This window comes from Halichoerus grypus, chromosome 5 (assembly GCF_964656455.1).
Source record: "Halichoerus grypus chromosome 5, mHalGry1.hap1.1, whole genome shotgun sequence".
NCBI lineage: Eukaryota > Metazoa > Chordata > Mammalia > Carnivora > Phocidae > Halichoerus > Halichoerus grypus.
This window is the reverse complement of record NC_135716.1, coordinates 54,728,340-54,742,568: the sequence shown is the minus strand read 5'-3', so window position 1 is coordinate 54,742,568 and position 14,229 is coordinate 54,728,340. Positions and strand designations below refer to the sequence as shown.

Here is a 14,229-nt window from a genome sequence, read left to right as displayed (position 1 = left end):
GTACCCTATTAAAAACAAGATGACAGGGGCGCCTGGGTGGCCCAGTCGTTAAGCACCTGCCTCGGCTCAGGTCATGATCCCAGGGTCCTGGAATCGAGCCCCGCTTCAGGCTCCCTGCTCAGTAGGAAGCCTGCTTCTCCCTTTCCCACTCTTCCTGCTCGTGTTCCCACTCTCACTGTCTCTGTCTCTGTCAAATAAATAAATAAAATCTTAAAAAAAAAAAAAGGCAAGACAACAACAGGCCCAAAATGGAGTCACTTATGCTAAGTCACTAAACTGAGACTTTTGGCTCTCCCAGAAATGGAATCTTAAACCAGTCAACCGGAATCCCCTGATCAGCACTAGTTAGTCATCTGCCTGATAGACCCCTGACATCCACTAAAGGAAAGTGACCTTGCCATAACCAATCTCCTTTTTGTCTAGTCTAACTTCCTTGTTCCCACTCCCTTCTGCCTATAAGTCTCTCATTTTGTACAGCTCCTCGGAGCTTCCTTCTATCTGCTACATTGGATGCTGCCTGATTCATGAATTACTGAATAAAGTCAAAAAGATCTTTAAAATTTACTCAGCTGATTTTTGTTTCTTAACAGCCCGAGCATGTATGTTGAAAATCCTAAAATGGTAGTGTAATTACTTTAATCTGGAAAGTCCAGTATATCCCTACCAGCCTTTAAACATTACCAGATAGAAGCACGGTCCCATTACAGTCTTAAGTGCTCCTCTATATTTCAGCACAGAAGTGTTCTCTCCATTTTGCTTCCACCAAATCTGCACTATCACATGCTTACAAAGCCCTTGGCAACCTTCTACTGCCTTCATGTATAAGTAAAAATTGGAGAAAACATGTTTTCTGCTCGAGTAAATGAAAATTACCCAGTCTTTTCTCAAAAGAGGAGAATTTGAAACTTTTCCTGACAGCTAAAATTTTTTATTCTTGCTGAGCACTGTTTAACTCTTCTCCAACAAAAATAACCATCCATAATTTCGTTATCTGTGCTACTGTTTATAAAATAATAAAGTGGGGACTTAAATAAACAAAGATAAATAAAAAGCAGATGTTTGACTAAAGCCTTACATAATTCTTCAGAGCATAGAGATTTTCAGGGGCAAAGGCTGTGGCAATTCAGAAATAAAGGCTTTTTTTTGTTGTTCTGCATTAAAAGATAAAGATGGATTAAAGAAAGAAGAGAAAAGAAAAAAGTAAAGTAAGTACACACTTACGCAGCGGTTGCTGAGCATGACACTTGTATATTGGATCATTTTTTTAAGTGACCTTCGGGAAACCTTGAAGCCTTCAAGGCTACCTAACAACCATCGCCCCCAAACAAGATGTCCTGCCCCCCTCCTCCAACCTTCCCACCTTTTCCCGTTTCCTGTCAATGTCGGATTTATGTATTTTTCCTTCTTTCTCTTGCAATGCCACTTTCTTTTTCTCCAGTTATCCCTACTATTGTCATGCCCAGGTCTTCCTGATCCTCAAAATCCTTTGTCATTTACCAAGTATTTAGTACTTCTGATCATGTTTCTTTTTGAAATCTCCCTCAATTTCTATGATGCTACGCTCTTTGGGTTCTCGTAAATGTTCCGTTTTCTCTTTCTTTCACTAGCTCCTTTTACTCCAGGTTCTAGCTCTTTTGAGGTCCAGGCAAGCATTTCTGAGTGCCTACTAAACATCTTCACTTCTATAGATACCTACAACTGAACAAACTTTGGGGACAGCAGCAAATGCTTATTCACCCACCATTCCTATTTCCAAATGGAGAAACATCCATTAGCATAATACATTCCCTGGAAAGAAAAAATATCATAATTAATTGGTGATTTTGATATAAAGTCTGTGCCTTCAGCTCTTTTTTTCTCTCTGGGACTTGGCTGCCAGCAGAGAGCCTGTGTTCAGACCAGCAGCTCAATATTAAGTTTTACAGGGGAGTACATTATGCTATGAGAGCTTCGCCTAAAGAGGTCTGGGGACTCACATCTAAAATAAATAATCATGCCTAGTAAAAAGTGGAAGTTATGGACCACTAAAAAGAACTAGTAAATTTTGAGGACCAAATAGATATATTCTAATACCAGGATGGCATCTCAGATCTTTTAAATGTAAGAAACACCGTAAAATAGCAAGAATACTCAGCAGAAGAAATGGTGTTCATAAGAGATAAGTTCTGTGAGGTGACGTGTGATGCTAGAGGATAGAACACCTGGGGGTTTGGAAAGGATACCTGGAGATTTGGGGATAAGCTGTAGATGAGGTCAGTCGGGAAGACTAGAGACAGATTTTATGAAAGTCTTCGTACTCCTGATTAGGGAATTTAGATCTGAACAGGTAGACACTGTGAAGACAGAAGAAACATTTTATCCATTATGTAACAAAATTAATTCTGAATTTTAAAACAATAACTATTATATCAGTATGGAAGATTAATTGGAAACATCACTGCTATATACCAAGTGTCTAAAGCAGCAATTGATTCACTGCAGGGCTTGCAAAACACAATTGCTGAGTGAATCAATTGTGTAAATGGGGAGAGGCCAAGATACCATTTAGAATGATTTAAGTGGTGGTAATACAAAGAGAGGAGAAGAGGAATGGCAAAGACTATTGGAAGAATAATAGGGTCCTTTCAATAAAAAAGGAAGGACTGGGCGCCTGGGTGGCTCAGTTGGTTAAGCAACTGCCTTCGGCTCAGGTCATGATCCTGGAGTCCCGGGATCGAGTCCCGCATCGGGCTTCCTGCTCAGCAGGGAGTCTGCTTCTCCCTCTGACCCTCCTCCCTCTCATATGCGCTCTCTCTCTCTCTCATTCTCGCTCTCTCAAATAAATAAATAAAAAAAAAAAAATCTTAAAAAAAAAAAATAAAATAAAAAAGGAAGGACTAACACAATTTAGCATTTGCTACATGTTAGAAACCATTTTGACATGTTCATTAACTTGGTCCTCACAATAATCCTGGGAGGTGACAGAGACTCGGGGATTCAGTTTGCTGAAGTCACATTGCAGGGAAACGGGAAAGAACAATTTTTTTTTTTTTAAGATTTTAATTTTTTTTATTGTTATGTTAATCCCCATACATTACATCATTAGTTTTAGATATAGTGTTCCATGATTCATTGTTTGTGCATAACACCCAGTGCTCCATGCAGAACGTGCCCTCCTCAATACCCATCACCAGGCTAACCCATCCTCCCAACCCCCTCCCCTCTAGAACCCTCAGTTTGTTTTTCAGAGTCCATCGTCTCTCATGGTTCGTCTCCCCCTCCGATTCCCCCCCCTCATTCTTCCCCTCCTGCTACATTCTTCTTCTTCTTTTTTTCTGGGAAAGAACAATTTAAATGATATTTTGACTTTAAATCATATACTATTCACTTCAGCATGACTTCAACAGTGTCCATGTAGCTTTGTCCCCTAAAGAAAGTTCCCACGTCTCTGAAGCTTGCTAAGATATTCTTAAGAAAAATATCTCAACGGATTAGCAGTTTGCAGAGTGTGTGATTCCTTACCTGTTAGACATCCAAAAAGTCAACACACCTCAGCAAAAATCATGGTCTCTCCCTAAGACACTTCTCCATAATACATTCTGCATACTCGGTGCATCAGTTACCATGCCCCTGCCCAAGTGATACTCCTGGGAGTAATGTTAGTCTCCTTAATTACTCACACCCCTTGCATTCAATTAAATACCAAGTTAGGCCAAACTTTTCTTAAAAATTTCTCAATCTACCTTCTCTTTTCCACCCGTCCAACTAGAGCCCTGGTTCAGATTCATCATCTGTCACATGTATTATTGTCAATCCTTTTACCATTCTTAAGCCTTGCTCTACTCCAACACATTGTCTGTTCCACATGTGTAAAAAATGTATGGATCTAATTTATTTAAATATTATTTCCTTCAAATATTTTTAAAATAAGTGGAAAATTATGTTGAATTTTTATGGTACAGGTTATTCTTAGCAGGGAAAATGTGCTCGCTAATTTCCTTTAAATGTAAATAAATAGATATAAACAAATGTTAATTAGAATCTTTTATTTAAATCTACCTAAGTCCATATATCAATTTCTGTTAGTTTTCTTTTTTGGTAATCTAATCCCTCTACAATCTTATCTACACTTATTTCTGAAAGTGAAAGAAATAAAAAAATCTCCATTATTCATCAAAGTCTGCAATCCTTGCCCATCACCTCCACTGGAACTGTGATCAAAAACTGCCAATTTTCTTGGATACTTAAGCGATGCTACATGTCAAATGGAGGAGTTTGGAGGAGGATACTGGGGTGAGAAGAGAGATAGAAGTAATTTACAAAGATGTTTAAAAATAACATTTCTTGGGCACCTGGGTGGCTCAGTCGGTTGAGCGCTTGATTTCCACTCAGGTCATGATCTCCGGGTCGTGAGATCAAGCCCCACACAGGGCTCTGTGTTGAGCATGGAACCTGCTTAAGATTCTCTCTCTCTCTCCCTCTGCCCCTCCCTGTTAATTCTCTCTTTCTCTTACTAAAAAAATTTTAAAATTTTAAAAAGTAAAATAAAAATAACATTTCTGGTCAAAGTATTTTGATCCTAATTCTGTTTTGTCAGAAGTTATATTTTTTCATGAGGACTCAACTGGTCTTAAAGAAGTAATTATTTCTATTTCTTCTAAGTTGAATATGTAAGATTTAAGGTAACTAAAAAATCCATTTATTAAAGGAAATACTTTTAGAGGAAAACTTCAAGATATACAATCATTTAAAAATTTAATTATACTTTATCAAATCCTAGTATTTTAGTCTTATTAAACTATAACCACACTTTTTATGGCATTCAAAATATAGTTACCAGAAAATTTGACCTTTGTGGTAACTCATACACAATATCGTGGAAAATTAAATAAAAAATATAAAAAAATTAAAAAATATTTTATAACTCAAATTGTGTTATTTATGACTGCAACCATAAATGCAATTCCACCAAGTTATTATGCTGAGTATATATTGCCATTTATTTTTTTCCAAATATAGAAGTAGTTGTAAACACAGAATAGTTAAGCTATGTATGGATATAGAAATGGTAGCATTTTGTTTTCATGTGAAAGCTTCCAACCCTATTTTAGGCCAGAGTTCTGTAGAGTACCAACATTATTGTCTCTTTCTTTGGGTTTCCATAAATTTCAGACATTTTTGCCACACAGGTTCCAAGTCACAGTTTGTTCTTATTGTGAACATCCACAATTCTTTGGGTCCGAGTGGCTATATTACATGGTGAGACACTCGAGAAGACTTGCTTTCTCTCTGGGATAAATTATACAATACCAATAATGGCAGCTAAAAAGTTTACAAAAACTTCAAATGAAGAAAATATATAAAATGGTTATAAAAAGAGTTGCCTTCAGTGACACAATAATATTATGGAAAGCAAAGAGGTTCATTTTATTGGATTTAGTAAGAAGCACTTGATGTAGAGAACTTCATGGTGCTTATCACGAATAGGACATATTTATGGGACAAAAGCACTGAACCTATCACAGCAATGCTGGCTGAATTTCAGAAAAATAATAGAATGACTCACTCGGGATTTCTAGAACATATTCCTTCCTGCATTTTCATACCTCTCATTTCCTTACAAGGGTGCTTATAAAGAAGCATTCTCTCAACTGTAGTTATTTCTTTCTTTGTGACAAGAAAATCAAATCTTAGGCTAGAGAACCAATGCTTGTCACCTGTAGAAAGAATTTTTTATCTTGTAGACAAACGCATATTAGGAAATTGACTAATTCATTCTGTTAATTTACTAAATATCTCATGAGCTTTTTCCCAATAGCACAGTGTACATACTGAGAAATGTATTAAACACAATAGTGCAAATCTGATCAAATTGTCTAATATTGGCATTCTTCAGGCAAACCTGAGTCTTTTAACTACTATGACCTATAATTCAAAAATGAAAGGGACATTTTTAACATAGGCATATCTCTACTAGAAATTCATACACAGAAATAATTAATACAAAGCCATGAGATTTTGTTTTCTATTGCATTATTAAACAAATATAAAATCCCCTGCTCAAATATAATTTTGAGTGTCATATAAAGGTTTCACATTAGTGGATGGAGAAAAAGCATACATGGACAAATATTATAGATGAGTAAATCTCTGAATGACTATGAACATACAAACACAATGTGTGATTAAAATATGCATGAACACTGGAAAAACATTAAGGAAAAGCCCATCAAAAAAGGTCCTGATTATAGTCTTAATTCATATAGTATCTTCTTTTAATAGAGATAGCTTAATAATTGTATGATTAAGGTTTTGTTTTATAACTTTTTAACACTTTCCTATATGTATCAGCCAGTATCACAAACTATAAGACAAGTTCTTCATCACGCATCCTATCACAATTTGGTGTTTGTGATCATTGAACTCATTGACAATAACGAGGATTCAAACATAACTTACGTCTGAGTGAAAGTTTGATTTAAAATGGCTTATGTTCCTATATTCAATTTTGCTGGCCAAAAAAATCTAAACATTTATTTAACTGAGGGAATGTTCTATTGTTTTGAAATGAAGTATAGCTTCTTGTACTTTCATTATCCTTCTAATATTTAAAAAATGCTTTTTATCACAAGGGTCTAGCTAAACTGATTTCACAGATATTACTTCCTTCATACCCACAGCTTCTTGGGAGATATTGGAGATTTATTTCTACCTAGTTAGATATCCTGGGTCAAGAAGCATTCACTGCCATAGTGAAGATCAACTAGTCACTATTATAACAACCACCACCAAAGAAATCTTGATTTATTTACAGATATAGTAGAGATAATTTTTAATAGACTAAATATTTTATTGAATGTAATTTGAGATGAGTAATTAAATGATTATATGAGTATGTTTTTGATGAATCAGCTAAGAAACCTAGAAAAGAGAATGAAACTTTAACTGTGATATTTAGAAAAAGGAATGTGATCCCATATGTTGAGCCTCCTGTTAATTGTTCAGGCTTTTAGTACATTTTTAGCTGCATGTGGATTCAAAATGGTAAAAATATATATATATATATATTTCCGATTGTGAGTTCTTTGGTCAGACTATTGGCTAGTTCTTATTTAGAAGCCAGTTTTCTCAACAGCCATGATATTCAATGCACAGAAGATACTTAGCCAAACTATTGCTAATAATTACTAGTATCTACACAGAGCTTTACAGTTTGCAAAATGCATGTACACTATTATTTCACTTGTCCCTCACGTCTACCATGTGATATAGAGCATACATCATTATCTACATTTGGAAATGAGATAGTTGAGGACAAAGATATAGCCTTCCCCAGGTCACCCTGGTTTGGTTGGGACTTTGAGCCACGATCTTTGGATTATAGTCTAGTACCTTCTGCTTTAACAGGTTGCCACTGCTAATGTTACTTAATGGTCAATCATTCAAACATATGACAGTCTGAGTTTGGAATGCTATAGCTTTAAACATAAACTAAAACAAACAAAAATCAAGATATAGCACATACGATGGACATATAGTACATCAACTTTGTGAAACTTATTTCTAAAAGCTTAATGTCTCTCAGTTTTTATATTCTTGTGCTTTTAAGAAATAAAAATTTCACAGTAGGTCATGAAAAAAATAGATCCAAATATACAAGAAAAAGATATATAGACCGTAAAAATATTTGAAAGATCAAATGAAGAGGATTTTTTATCTGTATTGATTGAAATAAATATGGAGAAATCTCTTAATAGAGTTAGAATTAATTCCTTTTAATTCAGAGTGATGTAGTGATCTGTGCCCCATATCTCTTTGTTTTGATTGGTTTGGGTTTTGTTTTATTTTTCTTGTCATCTATATTCAAGTATTTCACATCAGTTATATTACAAATTACAGTAAATGCTCAAAATTCCAGAATTCAAAAATTAAATAATTTACTTCAAAATAATGTAAAATAATGTCAAATATAAATCATCAGTTTAACACAATTCTAAATTAAACTACAGACCCAAAATAGACAATAGTCAATGGAGTCAATCTGCAAAGTAGACATTCATGCCTAAAACCAAAGAAGGTTCCCAAAGTCTAAATAACGGAATATACATAATATAGAAGATGAAGGTACAAGTCCAAATCCAAGCTTTAAATGTGATTAAAAATAATTATAATATAATAATATTGAAGATACCTATTGAATAGCACCATAGCTGAACCGACTTAATCAAAAAAATGGGAAGATAACACTACCCCACTCGCTAAAAATAAAATTCAGTAAAACTGCAAATACATTGGTATATAAGAAAAAATCAAATCATGAAAGGACTTAAAAAAAAAATCACAGCTGAGATTCCAGCCCTAAAGCACAACTCCACAGCCATCGGTTTCAACCCTAGATAAGTAGTGAGACATCCAGGTAGAAGAAAGCAATAACTATACTACTGTCCAAATCTGTTCTTGCCTCCTTTGAAGGTATCAGATTCATAATTATCCCTGTGTTCTTAAGAAGTGAGGAAGCATCAGATAGAACAAACTCAGGTCTTCATTCAGTAAACAACCACACAGTAAAAAAGTTTTCCCTCATTGTTCTTGCCACTTCACTTACTCATGGTCTTTTTATTCTGTTTACTACATTTCTCCTGGTTAAAACTCATGTACCCTCCTGCGGACCTGAGCAAACAGAACTGAGAGCATGCTGCCTGAGTCAGGGCTGCTACAAGATTTCATCTGTTTTCCTCCCTCTTTGCCACTTGGTTTGAAGAGTGAAGGATGACACAGCTGTTAGGAACTAAGTTATTTAACACACTGACCAGGCTGAGTATGATCCTTCCAAAGAGAAAGAAATACACTATTCCTCTGTGAAACAGATTAGACTTTAAGAAAAAACCTAGATAAGGTGACCATATTCTCTCTTATGTAAATAAATACACAGGTCCAAAGAAGACATTTACAGACCCAAGTGTATTCTTTCTTACCTCCTGCCCCTACCTCTACACCCACCCCCACCTTTGGAAATATGGCCAGCTTCTTGGAGTTTGATGATTCAAGACCTTCATTTACAGACAATATGCCTCATATTCTAATTTATTTGTCCTCTTTGATATGGATTATATATACTGCCTTAGAGTTCATGGACAATATCATTATTTTCCTTATGTTGAAAAAGTTGCTTTTATTTTCTTTCAGTTCAGGAGTTAAAAAATATTTTTGTTATTTCCTCTCATATTCTCCATGAACACTATAAAAGGTAAAACAGGGGTTCCTGGGCGGCCCAGTTGGTTAAGTGTCTGACTCTTGGTTTCAGCTCAGGTCCTTGATCTCAGGGTCATGAAATCAAGCCCCATGTCAGGCTCCGCTCTGAGCGTGGAGCCTGCTTGAGATTCTCTCTCTCTCTCCCTTTGCCCTTCCCACTTGTGCTCTCTCTCTCTAAAATAAATAAATCTTTAAAAAAAGGAAAAATAATTGATATTGTTTTGTGGTGATATTTACCACCAGTTGTAAAGCTTTGTACTACTTGGAGCATTTTGTATGCAATACTTTATCCTACAAATAACACTATAAGGCTGGTATTATTATTTTTATTTGACAGAGGAGAAAATTAAAGACCACAGAAGTTAAGAACTTTTCAGATATCACAGCATTAATGACGGATGAAGAGCCAAAATTCAAGCCATGTTTATTGTGGTGTTTTTAACATTAAAACCTATTTTACTCCTACTAGACAGTTCATATAACAGGTATTATGCTTAAGTATTCCCTGTACTTAATTGGAAAGTAGTTCTGATTTTTTGAATCCCACCAAACATTGTCTGGAAAATCTCTTTTGATATTTGAAAATTTTTAGATAATTTTGTAAAATTTTCTTACAAAAACTTAAGTCCACCATTGAAAAAAAGAGACTGGGATATAGCATATTTCTGAACCACCTTCTTTATTTTGTAAGCAAAGTAATAGACACTGGGACTTGCAACAAAATCACATGCTCGGCTTTACCTGTGGGATTCCCAGAATGACAGTATAATGAACTGTCACCACATTGTAATAGTGGACCTATAAACATGTCCGTATGTGTATATATTTATAATATTTCTTTGTGCCAAAGGGACTTTCATGTTTGCTGATGGCCCTCAGAAATATGCAATTAAGAAATCAAACAAAATAATTTGAAACATAAATGAACTTTAAATTCATGTTGATTCTACCATAAATAACTCTCAAAAAATGTACTTCAATATATGCATGTGAATATGTTTCACAAAAAGGAAATGCTCACACTAATGTAAAAGAAAAGAACTTCTAGGATTCAGTAAGTTTATTCTTTCTTTATGAAGAAAGAATCTACATCCTAAGGTTTCATATGCTCAATGTATTGTTTGAACATTTCTAACCCAGGAATTGACTAAATGTGCAAGTCAAACCAGTTGGAATGATTGGACAAAAAGGCATAAACAGTATCTTCAGATCTTATGAGAAGATTTCACATTTCATCTTTCCAACCTGTCTTAGTCAGCCTAGGCTGCTATAACAAGAATACTGGATGGATTAAACAAGAAATATTTATTTCTCATAGTTCTAAAGGCTGGAGCATTGAAGATCAGCCTTCTTACTTTAGCCTCACATGGCACAGAAAGATTACCTCTCTTGTGCCTCTTTTTATAAGGGCACTAATCCTGCTCATGAAGGCTACAACTTCATGACCTAATTACCTCACAAAGCGCACCTCCAAATCCATCACACTGGGGATTAGGGCCTCAATATATGAATTTGGGGGGGGAGGGTACATAAACATCCAGTACATAGCACAACCTACTCACAAATTTTAATTTTACTTTAAAGGATGTAAGTAATTTTGAATTGTAAAATTTGCTGGCCTTTGGGGAAGAATCCCTTATAAATTAAATATATATATTAAATATATTAAATATATATAAATTATATATAAATTAATATATATTAAATTATTATATATTAATTAATATATATGACTTATATTAATAATATAATATTAATATATTTATAGTGATTATATAATTATTATAATTATATTATTATGATTATTATAATATACTGTATATTTAATATCAATATCAATATAAATATTAAATAATATAAATATTAAATAATATAAATATAAATTCAATATTAATATAATATATTAATAATATACTGGTTAATTATATATCATTAATATATATTAAATATAAATATATATCCTTTAGTATAAAAAGTAATAGTTTAAATTATCACACTTTTTTCTTAAATGTGTTCTTGTCTAACCGTTCATGTACATCTCTGTGGAACACAGAAATTTAAGATGGCACTCATGACTTTTATCCCATGACGTTACTCCTCTGATAATGTGGCAAAAAGTAAATTATTCAACTGGGCTTAATCCAAACACACGAGACCTTTAAAAGCATAGAGTTTTCTCCAGGTAGTGGTAGAAGGGGAAGTCAGGGGATTTAAACTGCAAGAAGGACTCAATGCACTGCTATAGCTTTGAAGATGGAAGGGCCATGTAGAATGTGGGTGGCAAGAATGTTGATGGCATCTATGAGCAGAGTGTGCTCCTATCTGACAGCAAAGGAAACAGAACTGGAGACTGTGGCCACAAGGAACTGGATTCTGCCAACATTCTGAATGAGCTTGGAAGTAGATTCTTCCCTAAGCCTCTAGCTAAAAGCCTACACGAGCTGACACCTTGATTGGAGCCTTGTAAGACACTAAGCAGAATTCTGTTGAGCTTGCTTGGACCTCTCACCTACCGAACTGTGAGCTAATAAATGGGTATTGTTTGAATCTGCTAAGGTTTGGTAATTTACCTTTGCAGCAATGAAAAAGTAATACACTAAGATTTGCTTAAAAAATATTATCTCCTTTGTAAGTCCAGGAACTTTTACATCTCATTCAAGCTATAATCCCAATATTGCTAAACAACTAGCAACATGATCTACTGGTCTGAGATGTGACAAAAACCAAAGCATTCTTTATTCCATATTGAAAACCATTAGTGAACTCTCACCATGCGTCAGGCACTGGGCTAGACAATGATTACACAAAGATGTGTGCAAGAGTCACTACCATAAGGACCTCATGGCAGACAGAAAAGTAAAAATGTAAGTTGCTACATACAATGATGAATGCAAAATGTGAAACACTTCAGAATATGAAGATAGCACCAAGAAGGACATACTTATTTAATGGCTGGGGACATATGAAGAGATGCTTCTGAAATTATTTATCATTGAAATGTTTCTTTTTTCATTATCTGACATATATTACTAAAGATTTCCATTTCTTTTACTTCTGTCTCTTTGAATAAACATTTTATGACGACTATGTCCCCAACAGTCTTCCAGACAAAGCTAATTTATTATATAACATATTGACTTTTATTTTCAATCATTTAATCTATCAAAATAATCCACTCAAAATATTTGCAGTCAAGAACACGGTTTATGTATCTTTTGTTCTATGGAGTGCCTAGCACAGGTATTCAACTGAATTCAGAAAGGTGCTCAATAAATTTTAAGAGCAGAATTTTGAATCAGACAAGAGATATTTACCCCACGAAATCAAAATGAAAAGGAATTTCAACATTTAAATATTGAGAAGAATAACATTAAAGAAAAAAATTTAACAAAACTTTACTTTTTAAAAGAAGGTTGGTTCAAATATTAATATGTAAATATGCTGCTTATATGAAGGCAGCTAATTATATGCTCCAAATAACAGGCATATCACTCACCATAAATAAAATATGTAGAGTGTTTTTATTCTCTCCCCAAAAGGATCTTTTTATATAATTGCTTGATATATCATTAAAACCATTTCTGTGTAACAAGAAACAAAAGAGTTCAGACCATCTATACTTTAGAGATTTTTCTGTGGTATGTCACAAGTTACTGACACAGAGATTGCTTGTAAATATTAACCAAAAAGGGATTCTTTGTGGAATTAATAGCCTTTTTTATTCTATACATGTCAGCAGAGCCTGTTATTTTACTCTCAGTCTACTTGGTATATTTAACAATTAGTTTAATACTCAAAATCCTTAAGGACAAAAAACAGAAGGGCTGCCAATTTCCAGTATGGCCAAGAGATCACCCATAGCCCCAGGCTAATGAGTTATAGTTTATTTCTTTGACCTCTGCTTGAAACGACTGTAAAATCATTTGAAGTAAAGTTTGAGCATTGCCATCATCCCTTCTGATTTCACATTTCTAATTAGGCCAAATGTAGTCTTACCAAAATATTATAAAATATTAAAATACTCTAAAACAAGAAGATTTAAGGATAAGAGTACTAACATGATAAAAATGATGAATTAAAGAAAGTGCCTCACTCAAATGACTCAATTCATACACAAAGAAAACTGTGAAGAATGAAAGCAAATAAAGAAAGTAGTAGTAACCCTATGATGGCCCGGTAATACAAATCAGCCCAAAGTTTCTTTCAAATAAAGTTAATATAATTCAAAAAAGAGAAAGAAGGAAGGAAGGAAGGATGTAATATTAAATCATCTCTTATTGGTTGTTGTTTAGTGAGAAAGTACAAAGTTCATTTTCTTAATAAATTTTTAAAAACTAGAAAATTGGCAGATAGAAAATGATCCAATGGGATTGGATAATATTTCATAGAGATGATTTCTATCAATATACTATTATTAAATAATTTTTAAAGTAAATACCTACAACTATAAAATAAAAGTATTTCAAAATTTTAACTCATTAATAAGTGAAGAAATAAGATGTTAAAACATGTGCAAAATAAATCTGAAAACATGCACACAATCAAGTACACTGAAATTAAATTACAGATAGATACACAATTGCTTAATATCCAATGAACAATGAAATGCAGTGTCTGGATTCATCTCTTAGGGCAGGGAGGATGGGATCAAAGCATTTTTGCATTTCTACCAGAAAAAATTCACTTGCATCTTTATGAACAGGAATATTCTGTATCACCATCAGCCCCACACAAGTTAACTTCTACCTCTAAAAATTTCAAAACAGACCAGTTAAAAACAATGATAGAACAGTCTCTGTAAAATCAGATAACCCCAAGGGTCTGCTGAACATCAATTATTCCATTGTAAAGATAAACTGTAAGCTTTTTACCTATTTTAAAGATTTCACATTTTCCCCACCACTATGTCCTTCTCATGCCCAGAAATGTATTCTTTCATTTTAAGAAAATATTTATTGATTATTTACATTAGTTTAGTGCTGATACAAATTATTAATA

General features: G+C 33.9%; 1 long non-coding RNA gene across 1 annotated transcript in view; it reads right to left on the bottom strand.

Annotated features, from left to right (window-relative positions):
* LOC118547447 (uncharacterized) overlaps positions 1-14,229 on the bottom strand; it is a 250,131-nt gene that overhangs the window by 103,431 nt on the left and 132,471 nt on the right. The window lies entirely within an intron of this gene.